The sequence below is a fragment of the Ambystoma mexicanum genome, chromosome 5p (assembly GCF_040938575.1).
Source record: "Ambystoma mexicanum isolate Mex_15411 chromosome 5p, UKY_AmexF1_1, whole genome shotgun sequence".
In the NCBI taxonomy this organism is placed as follows: domain Eukaryota; kingdom Metazoa; phylum Chordata; class Amphibia; order Caudata; family Ambystomatidae; genus Ambystoma; species Ambystoma mexicanum.
In genome coordinates, this window is record NC_090930.1 from 540,704,436 (window position 1) to 540,722,455 (window position 18,020).

The window sequence follows — 18,020 nt, forward strand, 5'->3', positions numbered from 1 at the left end:
CTCGGTAGGATATGTGGCTCTATGGTCAGCGCGTATGACAAAACCAGAAGGCACTATGCCAATAGTTGTCTGGGTCCCTGTGCACTGAAAATGAAGTTATGTTTGCAAGAATTGGTTAGTACAGTTATATGTACTATTATTCCACGTGTGAAAATACCTCATTGTTTAATACTGCATGGAACTCATTTTATAACACAGAATATGTACCCGTCATTGGGGATTAGTTAAAGAAGTTCGTAAGAGTAATGTTGTATTCAATTAATATTGGTAGACTTCAGTGCTGGAAATGGCTAACATTTACTTCTGGAACTTCCACCGCGAGACCCCCCCCCTTCGCGGCGAGGGAGGGGCTTGCAGTGGTGTGGGCAGAGCTGGGTGCCAAATGATGTGCGTGTCCTGAATATAGGATGCTGGCTACTTTGCATACAACAGTGCAATCTGATAACATAAGAATGACCAATTTATCAAACTTGTCTGTGCTAATAATTCACATGTTCAGAGCATGCAATGCACACTTGGTATGGTGCTCATCTCCTCTGTCAGAACAGTCACCCTGACAGTAAAACATGTGCCTAGCAAGAGACATGTATACAGCTTTGAACGGTTCATTGTTTGAAATTGGGCCTCATGCCTACATGAAATGGTGATCTGGCAAGACCGTTTTTGCCGAGTGCAGCTCTGTCTTGTTCCGTCCCAATTCCTCTCCTGGTAGACTGTCAAATTAACCTTGGGTTGTGATCGGTAGATGCTGTCATGCAACATGCAAAAAGTGTACTCTAGGTAGTTTGCAGTATTTCTGAGGTAAATTGTGTGAGGGATTTATTGCCATGCAAAGAATATATCACCCCAACATCATAGTAGCGTACATACATTGCATTGCATGTTGAAACATAATCTTGGTACATTGATACGTTACCACATGGGGCACTTGGCATGCCCGAAGGCACCACAATCACCCAAGCTAGAAACTTTGAGGATAGTCATTTTGTGAAAAAAAAAAATCCAAATTGCATACAGGGAGTTCACCAAAATTAGCATGTAACAGCCTAATTTTAAATAGGGGGTGGGGGGCGTAATGCTTGTATGCCTCCATTTAACATGCTGCCCCTATTTGGAGCAGTGACCACCCAGAGCAGAAACAAGGTGTCCCCTTCAGTCTCTTTGTACGCCTGCAAGAGATTTTTGCGAATTACATCCACCTCCGTTTTGCACCTAGTGAAATCCCGGCAGATTCATGGGACTCCTTCAGTAAAAGCCGCCTGGGGATGGAGGGTGAAGAGTAAAAGAGAGCTTTCCTTGGTTTTACTCTATCATATTCTCCACCTCGTGAAGGTTCCGAATTGCATGCAAGGGACACTACAGTGCGTACATGTTAACGTTGATGATCCTCTGCATGCAAGTAACATTTTATTAAAAGAATTACCCAGTATGTGGGATTTGGTCCACAGCATGCTAATGTCCTCTTTGCCAAAACAATGTGGAAAGTGAAAGATTAATACTAGGTGAATATCACATTTTACTCTTTTCTGTGAACACGTAAATGATACCTGCACGTTACACTTTAACGGGCCGCATTTTCAACAAATTCCCGTGAAATCCAATATTTTTACAGTTGAATGAAAATTTGGAACATGCGTAAAACCAGGAGGTTTTTGAAGGAGGCGGAATGCCTGTTGGAGATGGCTAAATCAGTTTCGTACCTTGTATGCATTGAAAATCCCAAACGTACCTTGTATGCATTGAAAATCCCAAACGTACTTTTTGCTTTTACACCTTACTTTTATACACATCTTATAAAATGCTGCAGATTGCATCATTTGCAGGAAATGAAAGGCGTAAAAGTAAAGCGTAAGTCTTGTACACTGTCACTTACCTTTGCCCCATTTTAGTTTACTTTCAAGCCAGTGAATGGGCATAGCGCAGAGATGAGTTCTCAGCTGTATTTTCCTCTTCCATCTTGAAAATAAATTCGTTTTACAGCTGCACGACATTTTCATGCAGGCGTTAAACAAAAGGAATCCTCCATTCGGCACCTGCTAAAAGGTGCATTCCATTATTAAATTCCACCTGCAAGCATAATTTGTTGGCAGCGTTGACTTTTTTGCAAAAACAGGATGTACAAGTAACGATTAAAGGTGATTTGGGCTGGTTTTGGGACACAACAGCACATAAGAGCCAACATTGGCGTTCCCCTTCATGCAATAAACACTTACTAGAAAATTCCCCTCGCAGTGATTTGAAACAGAGGCTGGCCAGGTATAAATAATCAAAGTAGTTGTCATTGCAATTCAATGTTTTATTGTTTATACAGACTGTACTAACCTATACGTTTAAAACCAACAAAATCCCTGAGATTCAATCATCAGTTAAAACTCCTAGCAGCAATACCATGAAATATAGATGCAACAACACACGCAATACCATGCACAACACCACATTGGAACTGGCATCGAGTCACACCTAAGCTCAGCAAAGGTGGAAACAGAACTGAAGCTGCCAACAGAACATCACAACTCTCACTCTAACCTATACCCTACTAACCACCAGCCCCCCTGCGCTCTTCTTGGTACAAATATCCATTCATATATTATATATCTCTCTCACCATGAAAGTTATGGTGGGTTTAAAAGGGTTTGGGAAAAACCATTTCACCTGAAATGTGAAAGTAGGAAAGGCCAGTTGAGCCAAGTCACACATTCCACAACGGCACCTAGTAACCATCACTGGAAGTTCACCTCCAGTTATGAGCCACTGCAGGAAGGCATTGTGGGTATGCAAATGAACTCCAATGCAAACTTATGGCTATTTGTGGGCGTTGTGAAATGTGTGACTTGGCTCAAATGGACATATATTTGATTTGCACTTTCGATAACAAAGCAATGTGTTTTCTTCAATGAGGTCAATAGCTTATTCGACAAAGGATTGACCAATCTTCTGTATGCGGCCTCTTAACCTGGGATAGGCCAGAAGACCATAATCTTCACACCAGGACAGAATGCGACAATGACTTGGTGGAGCGAGGACAGGGATGGGTGTCTCCAGATTATAGTAATGTACCTAGATGAATGGGTTACATACTGGACAAGTGAAGACCGAACATTTATTCCCGGCACACCAGCTTCTGTTTCCCTACCATTGCAACATGTGGAGACTCTAAATTGTGCGTCTTTCAACATTTGCTGTCGGATGGGCCACAGATTTAACACAGGGAATACATTACAGTTCCATCTGTACACTATTATATTTCTATTACGCTCCTCATTTGAACTTTCTATTTTATACATAGGATAAAGAATAAAGATTTTTCAGAATTACTTTTTAAAAAGTCTTAATTCTATTAAAGACACGAAGGCAAGCATTATGCTTCTTTCTTTATTCACTTCAAAGAGGAAGAGCTCGGCAGCATGTTTTGATGCACCCAAATAGACGGTTTTTCATAACATGGGTGCAGAAAAAAACATTAATGAAATAACATTAACCTGAAGAAAATATATATAACTTCTAGTCCATAATAAGTCACTGGGGACTCTGTTTCTCAGAAGGCTTGGCCCAAGCTCAAGACGGGCCACAGAACATGTGATAGTAATCCTCCAATGCCAGTTAACAATCCCCTCCAAATAGGGACCAATAGTGCATAACTCCCTCTTTCGAGGCTGCGAACCAAGAAGAAGAAATAGATGTAACTGAGGTTGTAAGGCTGTGGACGTCCACGGAAGCCATCGCAGATCAGGATGGCTTGTCCGAAGTCGCTATGGGAAGAAAGGGAAAAATCAAATGTTACCTAATGATGAATATGATAACCCTATTCAGTGTGCAAGGGCGGGAGAGAAAATGGCACTTTATTATGCAGTCTTACATGGCATGCGTTGCAACAAATCCATCGCTTAAATAGGACATTGAACAACTGTATGTAAGTGTGATATGTGCCCCTTTATTTCTCTAGTCGGGCGGGATAATGCTCGCCTCTGTATATTTTTAATAGAATTAAGACTTTCTAAAAAGTTATTCTGGAAAATCTTTATTTTATGTCAAGACCAGAGGCTCACATTATGCTGGTTTAAAGCTTACTTGCCACTACGGTTGTGTGTTGCTCCCCTGGCTTCCGCTAGAATTGTTTAAGAATGGACTTGCCTGCCTCATGATGTCCTCTAAACAGACTCCAACCTGAAAGGCTTTGGAGGCCATGGCGCCTCTCACTGAGTGAGCGCCAAAGAGATTAGTATCAATTCCTGCTTGAGCGAGAGTCCAGCGTGCCAATGTTGGAGCGGAAGCCGCCCTATGTGGCCTGTGAAGTGCTATCAACAGTTGCCCGTTTGGAGAGGTCCTGAGTGGCGTGGTCACCTCTTCATAGACCTTTAAGCACTTCACTAGGCATAGCTTTGGCTGTTCCCTGAAGGCAGGATATGATATCACTCTCGAGTTGCATTTGGTTCTCCTGGATATATGGAATACTATGCCATCTGGCGAAAAAAGGACCTGCCTGCTAAGTCAAGCGCTCTGACATCTGAGACGTTCCTACAGGAGACCAAGCATAACGGTGTAGTGAGCTTACTGGAAAGGGCTGTGCGAGATACCTCCTCGTTATGAGGCCAGGAAAGGAAAAGATTAAGCACTCTGTTGACGCCCCACAGTTTGTTGTATCAAGACGGGGGCGGTACTGTTAGGCGAATGCCTTTCAGTAATCTGCATACCAGGTGATGTTCTCCTGCTGGGAGGTCCTCCACGAGATCGTGGCCGGCTGAAATTGCAGAGCGGTAAGCGTTAACCGCCCTATAAGCGAGACCTCGCTCTACTAACAAGGCTAGAAAGTTCAAAATTTCTTCTATAGGTGCTGAAACTGGATGGAACCCTTGGTCCAAGCACCAGTGTGTCCAGGTGCTCTAAGAGTATCTCTTGTAGGTAGCGGGGGCCCAGCTCTCCTCGATAAGACTGACCACTTTGAGAGAGATTCCTGGGACCCTCCATCTTGACCTGAAATCCTCCAGGCCACCAGAGTCAAGGACTCGCTGAGGAGAAGGGGGTGGCGTTGATCTGCCGGACCCGTTAGCAGATCTGGAGATTGGGGTGGAAGGATTGGAAAATCTGAGGAAAGTTTCAGAAGAACTGGATACCAGGTCTGAGCTGTCCAGACCGGAGCTACGAGAACAAGCTCTGTTTGTTCCTGACGGACCCTCGCCAGGGTCCTCTCTATCATCGTGAAGGGGAAAGCCGTAAATAATTCCCCCGTTCCAGTGCTGCAGAAATGCATCCGTTGCTGCGGCTGCTGGATCTGGTCTCCAGCTGTAAAACTCTGAGAGCTAGGTGTTGAGGCGGGAGGCAAACAGATCCATGGTCATAGGGCCCTATACCCGTTGGAGGGGGAGAAGATGATTCTGTTGAGCATCCAATCGCTGTATTCAGTGGAATGGCGGGAGTGCAATCCGTGACTACTATTCTGAGCCCTGGTAGATATTCCGCCGTAACAGATACGTGGTGATCCTGGCAGAAGTCCATGGCTAATTCCGCTAGAGGTCTTGATCTGGTGCCACCCAGATGATGTACCTCACTGCTGAAATGTTGTCCATTTTCAATAAAATACAACAGCTCACTCTGCCTCTGGCAAATGATTGCACGGCGAAGGAGCCTGCTAGAAGCTCCAGGCAATTTATGTGCATCTCCAGTTCCTGAGGAGACCAAGTTCCCCCCGCCCCATGGTGACTGCGCCGCATCTTGCTCCCCAACCTGAGCGGCTGGTGTCCAACTCTTATTACTATGTCCTTGGCTGACCCGAAGATCACCCTGCCGTTCCAGGCTTCCATATGGGTGAGCCACCAGATGAGCTCCGTCCTTGCCTGCTGCAATAGTTAGACATTGAGAGTAGGAAATACACTGTCTTAGATGTTGACCTTTCACTCTCTGCAATTCCCGGTAGTGAAGGGGGCCAGGCCTCGTTGAGGCCCAGGCGACTGAGCCAGTCGCCTGGTCTTAAAATGTCTCTGAGTAGGCCTCCGGGTAAGGTGTGTACTATGCCTTTTCACACATGAAAATCTTGTAAATACGACAGCTATATTATTTTCCTGTGTACATTTATGCACACGTTTAGAGCAGAGGGCCGTGGAAAGGTCAGGTTATTGACACAAACCAGAACACTTCTTTAGATTTTTATCTACATGGATGTCATTCCAAGCCACTGATGAAAGCCTCTGAAACAGAATGTATTTCTCTCTAGCCTTTCAAAAAAAAGAAACAGCACTCTGTGATTAAAGGAATGGTTTATTTCCATTCAGCTTCTGCTGTGTTGATGCTCATGGAGCAAACAAGCACCGTGCATATTTATAGTCCTAGCATTTTGGGATTGTATAATTAATAAGATGGAAAACGAAGTTGCAATTGAGAATTACATTTTTTGCAACAAATTATGCTTTTCTTTCCAGTGAAAGCAAACCAGTGTTTCACAATTGTATTTTTCAGAGTTCCTGTGCTGTGTGCATAATCATGCAGAGGCAGATAATTTTTACACTTATAATTTAATTTACACTTTAATTATAAAAACAGTGTGTAAAATGATGCTATGCTATGTACATACATTGAACCATGCAGTCAATGGGGTAAATTACTATAAATGGTCAGTGGCAGCAGAGTCTTTGCTCATGGGTGAGTGATTGTCATTACACAAATCACAGGTGGTCTAGCCTCTCAAATCATCAAGTCTACAATTAAAACATCCAAAACCTGACTCTCCAAGAAATGTAAGCGCTGTTCAAAAACAAACAAATGAAAGTTACATTTGTGAGAGAAATAGAAACTCAGCAAAACCTGTCCCTGTGATAATCCAGATAGGTATTTAACCTTTATGTAGCGCTTCATATAGGGTTCGTCCAACATGTAGGCACTGTGATTATTATACCTCAGTCGATACTCAGTTAACCAACCGCAGAAGTGTGTTAGCCAATAAGATGGCTCAGCCAGTTGAACAGTTGTTGCTGCGATCTGTAGGTTGCAGGTTGGAACCCCGGCAAGGCCAACTTTCATCCTTTCGTGGTCGATAAAGTACCGACTTCGGTTTGGTGATAATTGTGATAAATATGTTCCATCTACAGCGCTTTGCCAAAAGCGCTATATAAATAACCATTTTACCAGGAGATTAGATATAGAATTTAGCATGGAGTCCTTGCCTCCCTGCACTGTTATATCATAACATTGGCATACCATTCAGTAGTAATAGCTCGAGGAAATGAGGTCTTTCAGTAAACATCAAAAGACAATTCTGCTATCGAACCTCAAAAAAGAAAAATACAATTCATGTTTGCTTTACCATGTGATTAGCTAGGTTTTTGTGTTTTCAACATTTAAATATATACAGGAGAGATTAAATGGCCAGACTTTAGAGAAATAATGAAAGGTGTATTCTGTCACAGTGCAGAAAGCTGCTGCATGATAATGATTTCTATGCAGTTTTTGCACACGTTGGCTGGATTGCACATACATTTTACTCTCTTGCAAAGGAGTAAAGTCATTTTTACTCCCTTCTCAGAGTTTAAAAATAGGGAGTAAAATACTCCCACCCCAAAATCTTATCTGGAGCACTGTCTCTGAGCATGTGTATCCCCTCCATCTTGAAATGCCAGTAGATTATAAAGTCGTTCAGAGCTCTGAGATTTATTACTGGCCTACCTTTTGCTTCCTGCAAACCAAAAATATAGGGCTGAAAAATCCGCCCTGATCCAGACAAGGGCATATGGCCTGTTTTTGGTGTAGATTGTGCACCTCGCTGTCTAGCGCTGCTGCGTCCATCTCGGACATTACTATCTGCGCGGGGCGATGCGCTTGAAAGGGTTGGGCAAAGAACTCCAGCCGGAAACCTCGAGATGTATCCCTGATCCAGGCATCTCCTGATAAGGAGTCCCAGGCTTGTGCAAAGAGAGCTATTCTCCCTCCTATGGGTGTCTGCGGTGCAGGCGCTGCTATGATTGCACTGACCTGCTGGCTGTTGGGCTGGATATCTTGCCGCTCTTTTTTTAAAAAATATTTTTTATTTTGTTTTATTGACATTAGTTTGCAACTAAAAAACAAACTTTGTCACTCCCTCCATAGTTTACATACTATATTCTGCTTTGAGCAGACAGGGGTTTCAAGATAAACAGTGCAAACAATAAGAAAAAAGACAACAAACGGAAAGGTGCTTAACACAACAACTGATTGTTTCACAGTGTGTCCTTATTTGGTAAAATCAAGTCCATGAAGTTAATAGTTGCACAGGTTAGTTGAGTATTTATCCCAGAGATCAAATAACTCCACCAATTTTGCATGTTTCCGTTTTTTGGCGCAAATCGTGCCAGGTGCAAGGAGCGTTGGGAAACCATTTCTGGACACTCGGTTATCAAATGTTTACTCGTTTCCACAAAACCTACATATGTTACTCGTTGTCGTGGTGTCTTTTCTTTGTGTCAAGACTTCACGAGTTTTGAAGAGGTTTAGACGTAGTCTTAGAAATTGATTTCTGTGATATCGAGAAGGAAATTTCGCCAGGTATCTTAGTAACTCTCCGAGCCTATTTGTTGACATTCCCAGGTCTATTGACAAGGTTCAGGCATTTCGTTTGTTCATATTTGTTATCCAGTTCGATTGATGGAACTTCTTTTTCGCTACTTGCGGAATCAACAATAACAAGTTCATGTTGATGTTGGCATCTAGTAAAATTTCCTTCAGTTTTGATTCCCATTGATTTAATAGATCGGCTGACGGCTCGTTGCTTTTCTCATTTAAGATCACGTATGTTTTTTCTACGGACGGTAAGCGCATTTTTCGGAGTGCTGACAGTGATTTCCAAACCACTAAATTTATATGGCGATTCTAGGCCAAGTTCATGTCTAATTGCTATCATTGATGGGCATCGGGGTAATTTAAGGACTTTTCGCCAAAATAACCCCTCTATTTGTGTCCAAAAGTCCGCATTTATGTTCCACCTTGCCTCACTTCCAAAGCTCACTGTCGGAGAAACTTTTTGCATGCAGTTTCGCTCCCTGTTGTGCAAGAATCTTCATACGGGATATAACGTCGTAGGTCCAACTCCACTCTCCGATTGAGGTGTTGAATAGCACTCCAAGGTAGCGAATGGCTTCGGTTTTCATTAGGGGTTCATTATTAACTTTCCAGATGAATGCTGTCTTCTTTGTCTGCGACTTCTGACCAAAAACTATGATTTTGGATTTCTTGACATTTGACAGGTGGTTTTGTGTTAAGTAGACTTGTAAGGCTGTCAAGCGTCTTTGGAGACCAATTTCGGTGGAATCGAGTAGAACTATATCGTCCGCATAGATTAACCAATTTAGCTGTTTGCCATTCGGTGGAAATGACCTTATTCGTGACAAGGCTGCTGAGAGATCTGACATGAACAATTTAAATAGTAATGCTGCTAACGGGCAGCCTTGTTTTACACCATTTGTTTCTATTTCGTCCGTTAAGTCTCCTTCTGCATTCAAGCGAACACGGATGATGGTGTTCGAATAAAGTACCATTTCGGGCAACAATAATTGTGTCAGGCAGCCCCAGGCCTTGAGTTTTTCCCATAACAGTTGACGGTTGACTGAGTCAAAGGCCTGTTTGAGGTCCATGAAGGCAAGAAACAGCCTTTTCTTGCGCCTCAAGGCATCTAGCTGTACCAAATTAAGGAGCAGTAGGATTAATTCCACTCTCACTCCTTTTGTAAAACCAGTTTGTCTTTCGTCGATTAATTTTTCCTCTTCGGCCCATCTTGCAAGCTTTTTTTGCAAAAAGGGGCAAAAATGTTGCCTGTTGTATCGAGCAATGCAATGGGACGGTAGTTCGCCGGGTCTTCACGGTTTCCTTTTTTAAACACTGATACAATCACTGCTGAAGTCCACGAAGCCGGAAGTGTTAATGCCACTGATATTTGATCAAATAGGGCTTTGATGAGGGCCGCCCATTTATTACTATTTGCTTTTAGCATTAAGTTTGATATGCAATCCGGGCCCGCCGCCCTGGAGTTATTTAGCTTTCGGATGGTGTTTTCAATAGCTTTTGGGGTTTCAGTGATGTCCCATTTGCCGCTTACCAGCAGCGTTTTATCAAAGTCTACACAATCTATGGTTGTGAAAACAGATGTATAATATTTCACCCAACTTGCCGCTGGAACCCCATTCGATAAGGCAAACCCTTGTTTTAACTGCCCATTGTTGATTAATGTCCAGATGTTTCGACTGTCTTTTTGCGTTAGTAGGCGCAACATTTGTTCAGCTTGATCTTGGTCTCGGATGCAGTTAAAAGATTTTAACCAATTTCTGTACCGTGACCTTCTCTTCGCAATTGGCATACCTGCATTTGCATCAGCTGATTTCTTTAATCGCCAAATGACTCTTTTTAGCGTCTTCTTTGCATCAGATAGTTCTACGCTAAAAGGGTGTTTTTTATTTATCACTTCAATGTTGTGCCTGTTGGAACGTGAGGAAAATTGCAGCAGCAATGGCATGTAGTTAATCTCGTTGTCCAGCGTATTCGCGCAAATATAGTCAGCAGTCAGTGTATCAATCTGACGGCTGCTTATCTTTAGTCGGTTTTGAGCGCAGTTTATTGTTAACAATGTTTTGTATCTTAACTGGATTTTTTTTTATCCCACTCCCAGCAAACTGACAAGGCATCATGATCGCTTTTGGACTATTTTATTGTCGTCAATTCGAGATATATCTGTGTAGACTTTCAGATACCCAAATGTAGTTCCAGGTTTTTCTTAGATCTCCTCTATGCCAGGTATCGGCAGCAGGAATGTCACCCTTGGTGCAGCCGTTCAGCATCGTGCAGTGGCGTAAACTTAGTTCATGTTCACATTTTTGACCACGATCGACTGATTTGGTGGGAATTTTAGACCGATTCACTGAGTTGCGCGTTTTATCTTGGTTGAACCATGAATAGTTTAAATCACCACATATCGGGAAGAAAGGGTCGTCAATTTGCGCCATAATTGATGTTGGGTACCCAGATTCGGAGATCATTGCAGGGTTCCAGTATGTATTTATTATTAGGAAGTGCATGTGGATTCTAGAGTTATAGCTTGCACAAACACATTGGGATTTGAAATGTTTATCACAACCCATTCAAATGTGTTTTTTATTAACGTGAGTAAACCAGAAAAAGGGCGGCCAAATAGATTTTTCCCAGCAGCATTTAAAATAGCAGAATATCCGTCACAGATAGGTAAATCGCGAAGCCACGTTTCTTACAGGCAAATTATAGGACTAAGTTCCGTTGCTGATCCTGGTTGAAACAGGTGTGTAAATCCTTGTGTATTCCATGAGGTTAACAACTGGGTCAAGCATCTTGACCCCTCCTTGTCCTACTCTTTCCTGCTGTGGTTATTTGTAATGGATGAAAACGTTGGCCGCTCTCTGAGATGATTCCGCAGTTCATCTCTTTTGGTTTTAATAGAGACAGTGGTTTTGAGATCGTTTGAATGGACAATATGAGATGGTGACTGCTCTTCACATATTGTTAAATCGAAGCCAAAAAACAACAAGTCGTCCTTGGCGTCGAGCAGCGATTTTGCTGCTTGTCTTGATTTCATATGCAATATGACCCAATCAGTTTTGCGTTCAAATTTATACTCTACAATCGCTATATCATCCGATATGTTAAGTAACGCTGGGACATAATATAGCAGCTTCATTATATTGGCTCGATTTAGGTTTACATCATTTTTTTCCCTCAAGGATGTTTTCCAGTTCCAATTTCCACCAGCTCGATTTTGGTGGCCCAGATGACCGATCTTTTGAATTGTTCTTCAGCTGAGCGTCTTTAGTCAGATAGGCTGATGTTTGTTTCGGGTTAAATTTTAGTGCAGGAGACTCATCTGATTTTGATGCAATTTTTTTAAATATTCTTGGATGCAGTGCGGTTGTGATCTCTAGCGACTAATTCTCTTTTTTTTTTCATTGGTCCTTGTGGGTTCCTGCAGTTTGATAAGATGTTCTATTGGTTTCCGCCGTGAACGTTCGGCTTATAGATCCTGCCGAGACAATAGACATTCATCGCCCATACTGTCGAAGTTGCTGAAGATTCCTCATCTTCAATTGAATAAGTGGAAAGGTCACACAAATCGATCGAAGCGCTTAAAGAAGGTACTTCTGAGACGATAGACTCTTATCGTCTACGCTTGGCAGTTGTTTTTGGTAAACTTTCTGATTCCATAATGGAAACGCATTTTTCATTCAACTTACCCTGTCTAGATTTTGTATCGCTTGTTGTTGCAACATCAATGCGTGGGGGAGTTGTCAAATTTCTTAATTTCTTCGAGCCATTAGAACGTAGCCTTTTCAGGAGCGGTTCATACGTGCAAGTACTTGCTCGTTTATTTACGAATGTTTTTTTTGTTTTTGTTTTTGGGACGACTTCTTAGCATTTACAACTTGTATTGATTTGGCCGGACCAGAAAAGATGCCAAACGAGACATTTTGAATCGCTACTGCTCCTGTTGCCGTTTGAGGTTTCTGCAAAGTCTGCTCTTTTGCATGATCAGCAACCAATTTTCGATAGATCGCTGAAATGTCTACGTTAGAAAGTTTTGGTTGTGGAACAGATGTTGTCGGGAGAGGTAATTCCATTGGCGATTTATCTGCCACAGCTGCTTTAAGATTGTGGATGCACTTTTTTATTAGTTTTGTTATTTGATTCCAAGCATAATGTGAGCCTCTGGTCTTGATATAGAATTAGGATATATTATTTACTATCACACGTGCAATGTCTCTCCCGAACACATTTTTCTGTGGCATGGTTTACTGTCCCATTTACAGGATCAAGGATATTTACATCGGATAATCTGATATTTCACATACTAAGAGAAGGTCTAGAGCTCTCCGAAAAATAAGGAGAAAAAATGATCAACCGTCCACTGATTCATTGTGTTACGTAATGGGTACATGTAGCTTATGGAAAACAGTGTTTTTGGTAAGGGTACATTTGTATGCATAAACGGGAGGTGGGCAAAACTGGACTAACGTGTCGTTTGCACCTCCAAAATGACATGGGAGCAAACCTAACATTCACCAGTTTTTCTACGGTTTACCTCTACACTACAAAAATTCCTTATTTGTTGTCAGCGTAAGTAGCAAAACATGTGCTCGTCTAACCAGTCCTTTTAGAAAAATGTATTAAATGCCAAAACACTAGGGTGTATTTCAAAAGCATGAGGAAATGTGCACCAAACGCGTCGTTTTTGAGTTATCTGTATGTTTTCAAAATGTTCATTGTGTTCATTGGAAGCGTTTGTAAACTTGCAAGTGTTTTTCCCCCTTTTCCTTTTCATTGCTTCCCAAGCTGGGGGTTCCACCAAGAGGTGAGTATGATGTAATTGCATGGTGGACTTGGTTAATTGTGTTGTATTTTGACTTCAAGATTTTGATTGACATTTAGTCTTTAGCTTTTTTGAATGCTATGTGATAGCATTTGTAATGAATGTAAAGGTTCCATGGAGAGTTGGCTTAAAAAAACGAACTCTGCAACTTTAACTTTATCGAGGATTTCAGGGAAGGCACAAGCACAAAGACCATCACCATTTATCAAAATGTAGATATATTGGAAAACGTATGATCTTGCAGAAGCTTAGAATATTAAATCCTAGGAGTAAGTACATTATCTTTACACACATGTTGTGTGGTACTTCCTTAATTGGACCAAGCCTGTTTTATGGGAATTAGTGCTTTGTTTAACACGTGTTTCGGCCTCTGGCCTTTATCAAAACCGGACATACACATTTCATGTTTGTAAAGGAATGATTTAATGTGTGTGGTGGACAGAAAGAAAGGCGGTTGGCATAAGGTAGGATTCAAAGGTAATGACAAACATCAAATGTTTCGTTAGTCAGTGTTTGTCAATTTTTGGATGTTAGTTCATCCATTTATTTTGTTAAACGCATACATCAATGATTTTCACTCACCCCAGTGCCTCATTTTGTGTCATATCTACTTGATGAATTCTTCTGTGTAGCTTCCCAATCACGGGTTAATCCCTTATTTATATAATGTAAATACAATTTTGGGGAACGCCATCCTTACATTGCCTGTCAAATTTTCATCTTTGCCCCCTTTAAAGTCTTTCATATTTATAAATTCAAATTTATTTTGGAAGTTTACATTAACTATATGTTTCACAGTTCCTTAATATCCACCTAAATATCTTGTGAACATATTTGGTTGCCACACCATTCTGTTTCCAGTTCACCTTCCCTTTTTTTTTATTTCCATACTGCGTTAAGCCCATTCTAGAATCTTAAGCTGAAAAAACTTGGACTCAGACGTAATTATTTCCAGGTTCTCAGTTCTAGCTCTGCCTCCCACTTCCCATACTATCCGTTTTCCACGCACAAAGTGTTTAACATTCCCCAGAAACTCTCATCATAGCTTAGGGGACCCCAAGTTACTTGCCTGATTTCATGGGGCAAGTAACTTAGGGTCTCCTAAGCTATGATGAGAGTCCCTGAGGAATGTTAAACACTTTATAAGGCAGAGCTATTTAACGCTTGAGCAGAGAACTTTGGAAATAATTATGTCTGAGTCTACGTTTTTTCCACTTAAGATTCTAGAATGGGTTTAACGCATTATGGAACTAAAAAGGGGAAGGTGAATTGGAAACAGAATGTTGTAGCGACCAATGATGTTCACAAGATATTTAGGTGAACATTAAGCAACTGTGACAAACGAATAATGAAGGACTTTAAAGGGGCAAAGATGTCAATTTGACAGGCAATGTAAGGATTCCGTTTACCAAAATGGTATTTACATTATAGAAAGAAGGGATTAACCCGTGATTGGGAGCTACACAGCAGAATTCATCAAGCAGATCTGACACACAAATGAGGCACTGGGGTGAGAGAAAATGTGTAATCTGTGAAATAATATCCCAAAATTGACATACTGACTAACGAAACATTTGATGTGTCTCTTATTTTACATTACCTGTGAATCCTACCTTATGCCAGCCCCCTTTCTCTGTCCATCACATACACACTTGATGTTTGTAAAGGAATGATTTAATGCATGTCCGGTTTTGATAAAGGCCAGAGGCCGAAACACGTGTTAACCGAAGGACCAATTCCAATAAAACGTGCTTGGCGCAATAAATGAAGTACCACACAACTTGTTTGTATTCATATTCAAGAAGGAGGGGGTATATCCTTCTAGGTAATTTCGATAATGGGCTTTTTACAATTCAGCAGTCCAAGGCGCTGAGTGCCTCTCTATAATACCCCAACTCTCCTATTAAGTACAATATCTGACTAGGACGTTAAGCACCTTATTAAGATACAAACTAATTCCCTATTCTGAGACTTGATAGGGAGTCTGTGATTGGGTTCTGTGGACGGGGTCCTGAATGTAAAGTCTTTGTTTCTACCCAGTGTTGTGACCATTTGTTTCCTGGCTTAACCCACTGTGCTCCAAGATGACCCCAAATCTGCTCAGATCTATGCAATTTCCTGGGAAACCATCTTGCTTCACCACTGTGTGTTCAACACACATGCCATAAGAAAGTCACAAGGGGCCATACATACCTTTCCCTACCTTCATCGAAGCCCCCAAGAGCAAGACATCCAAATAATGTATTCTGTTACTTGATAATTGATTGTTTTTCGTGTAGTGAAGGCCTTTCATCAGACCCTAGTCTGAACAGACATGAGAAAAAAGCATTGGCAATGCCAACAGTTTGTGCTTTTGTGTAGGTATGGGTGGGAAAGGCACTTGCCAGGCACTGCCGTAGGAGGGTTAATAACTGCCCATTGATGGTGGCAGGTGCCCAGTGGTGCGTGTAGCTGGGCATCTAATAGCAGTGCCTAGCAAAGCCAAAGTTGTTGCCTTTGCAAATGCTTGTTTTGACAGGACTTAAGTGAAGGACAGGCAGAGTGCTTATGAATCAAATGGCTGAAGGCAACCTGGTTAAGACATTTTTATTACATCAGTAGCGTGTTTACAACTCCAATAAGTCAATAACTCTCAGAAAACTGCTTTAAAAAAAACACTGTCGGGCACTTGGAAGTTTGTTGGAAAGGCTTGACAAAGCTAGCTCAGGAGTTCACAAGAGGCGGCGTTTGGGCGGGGAGGGACAGGAATTGGGTGGGAATGACCATCGGGATTCGCATGGCCATGGGCAGTCAATGGGTGGGCACATAACCAAACCCCTACAAGCTGTTTCCCTCCTCATACGGCATTTCTCCCTTTCTGTACTCTAGTACAATTGTTTAGGCACACCTAATGGCCCAAACTAAAAACAGGACTCGCGCTTGCCACGGGAAACTTGAAAACTACTAGTTCAATTGGGCATCATTAGATGCCCATCACAGAGGTCGACTACAACCTGTTGCCCATGCTTTTTCCCACAGAATAGTGACTCCACAGTCCAAGCCACAAGAAAAGTGAAGTACCTCTCCACGCCTTCCCCATAAATCATCCCTGAGATGTTGGATGCAGCTGCTGTTGTACATAGTTGTTGGGAGGTCCTGAGCGCTGCGGCTTGATGTTTCTCTGGGTTCTTCCCTTTAGCCACCATTCTTCCTTCCGTCTTTGCTAGCCTTGCTTAGTTTCTTTCAGGCTCTAACCTTTGACCTGTGACGCTCAGCAGCTTAGTGAGCGAGGAGCCGGGTGCTTCTGTGATTCTGGAGTATGTAGCATGGAGCTCGACTTGTGATTTTAATTCGAACTTGTAGCACAGAGCGGCGTTGGGGGGATGCGCAGCTTGTCTTGATGTGATTTTATTATTTATTGCATCTTTACTGTGCACAGCAGTGTGATCATCTGTGTCAGAAGCAGCCCCATCTTTTTTCATAATTTTTTTTTCTTATGGGGAGCGACTAGATACACCTGATCTACATTTTGTTACAGCTGATATGCTTTGAAGTGTATAACGGCTCTTAGTCAGAAGTGGCCTGTAGCTGCGTGTTTGTACGTGTGGTTGCTCAAGTGCCTATTTGTTTCCTGCACTTTCCTTTTGAGATGAGTATGAGCTGAGTCGATATATTGAAGAGAAAAAGATCTAGGCAATATATCAACTCGGAGTAGATGAGGGATGAGCGGGCACCACTTTTTTTCAGTTTTTCTTTAATATTCGTTCCGAAAAAGTGATCGATAAATTTGATCTTATTAGTATGGTGCATCCCACTGTAGTGTGCCACCGTGTAGGGCACAGACTGACTGAAGAGAAGAAGATCTAGGCTAGTTAGCCGTCGGTGTGGGCCGCACATCCCTGATACCCACTTAGGGATTTTTGTATTTTCTTGAAATTGCCTTGATATATAAACACTTGATCCTTTTATAATGTTTCAAATAGTGAAATGCAATCTTCAATAATGGTACTATTTAGGCCAGGTATTGCCAGTATTGGATTCAAGCAAACATGTGACTGATTGGCCAATGCATTTCGGATATTAAATCTTTCATCAGGGCCTAGTCTAATCCCTGTATTCTACTGCATCCCATATTTAACAGAAACATGCATGACGTTGCAAAAGGTCATGGCATTAATATGACAGGGTACCCACATGGGAGGACACACATGTACAGAGACATTTAATTAGTTGGTCCATTGATCTTTTCAATCTTTTGTACTCAAGACACTATTCATTTCTGTGTTGCTATGCAACAACATTGTCATCTATTCATTAGATTGCTGCTATATGCAGGATGTGCTATTTTAGTGTTCTGCCGTTCATGCGAACGTTGCATAGTAATTCCCTCCGCCTTAACCTTTAGTGGTGGTGGTTGTAACTTCTAGTTAATGATTTTTATTTTATTTTTTATTTTTAATTTGTCCTCAGGGGCCTATGCCCAGGATTTTCAATGTTTCTTGGATGATCTTTACCAAGGCGATTTGCCAGGTTGTTCGATCCCCCTCCAATCAGTCTTAGCCACCATTGGTCCGCATGAAAGTGTTTGTTTGCGAGTAGGTGGTCGAGGTAAGCTGATCTTATCGCTTGGTTTTTTGGGCAGACCATTAGTAGGTGGCGAATTGTTTCCTTTTTGGCGCCGCAGAATCGGCACTCGCTT

At 41.9% G+C, this 18,020-nt stretch overlaps 1 protein-coding gene across 1 annotated transcript in view; it reads left to right on the plus strand.

Moving 5' to 3' along the window:
• TSPAN6 (tetraspanin 6) overlaps positions 1–18,020 on the plus strand; it is a 543,340-nt gene that overhangs the window by 930 nt on the left and 524,390 nt on the right. The gene's annotated exons all lie outside the window — the stretch shown is intronic.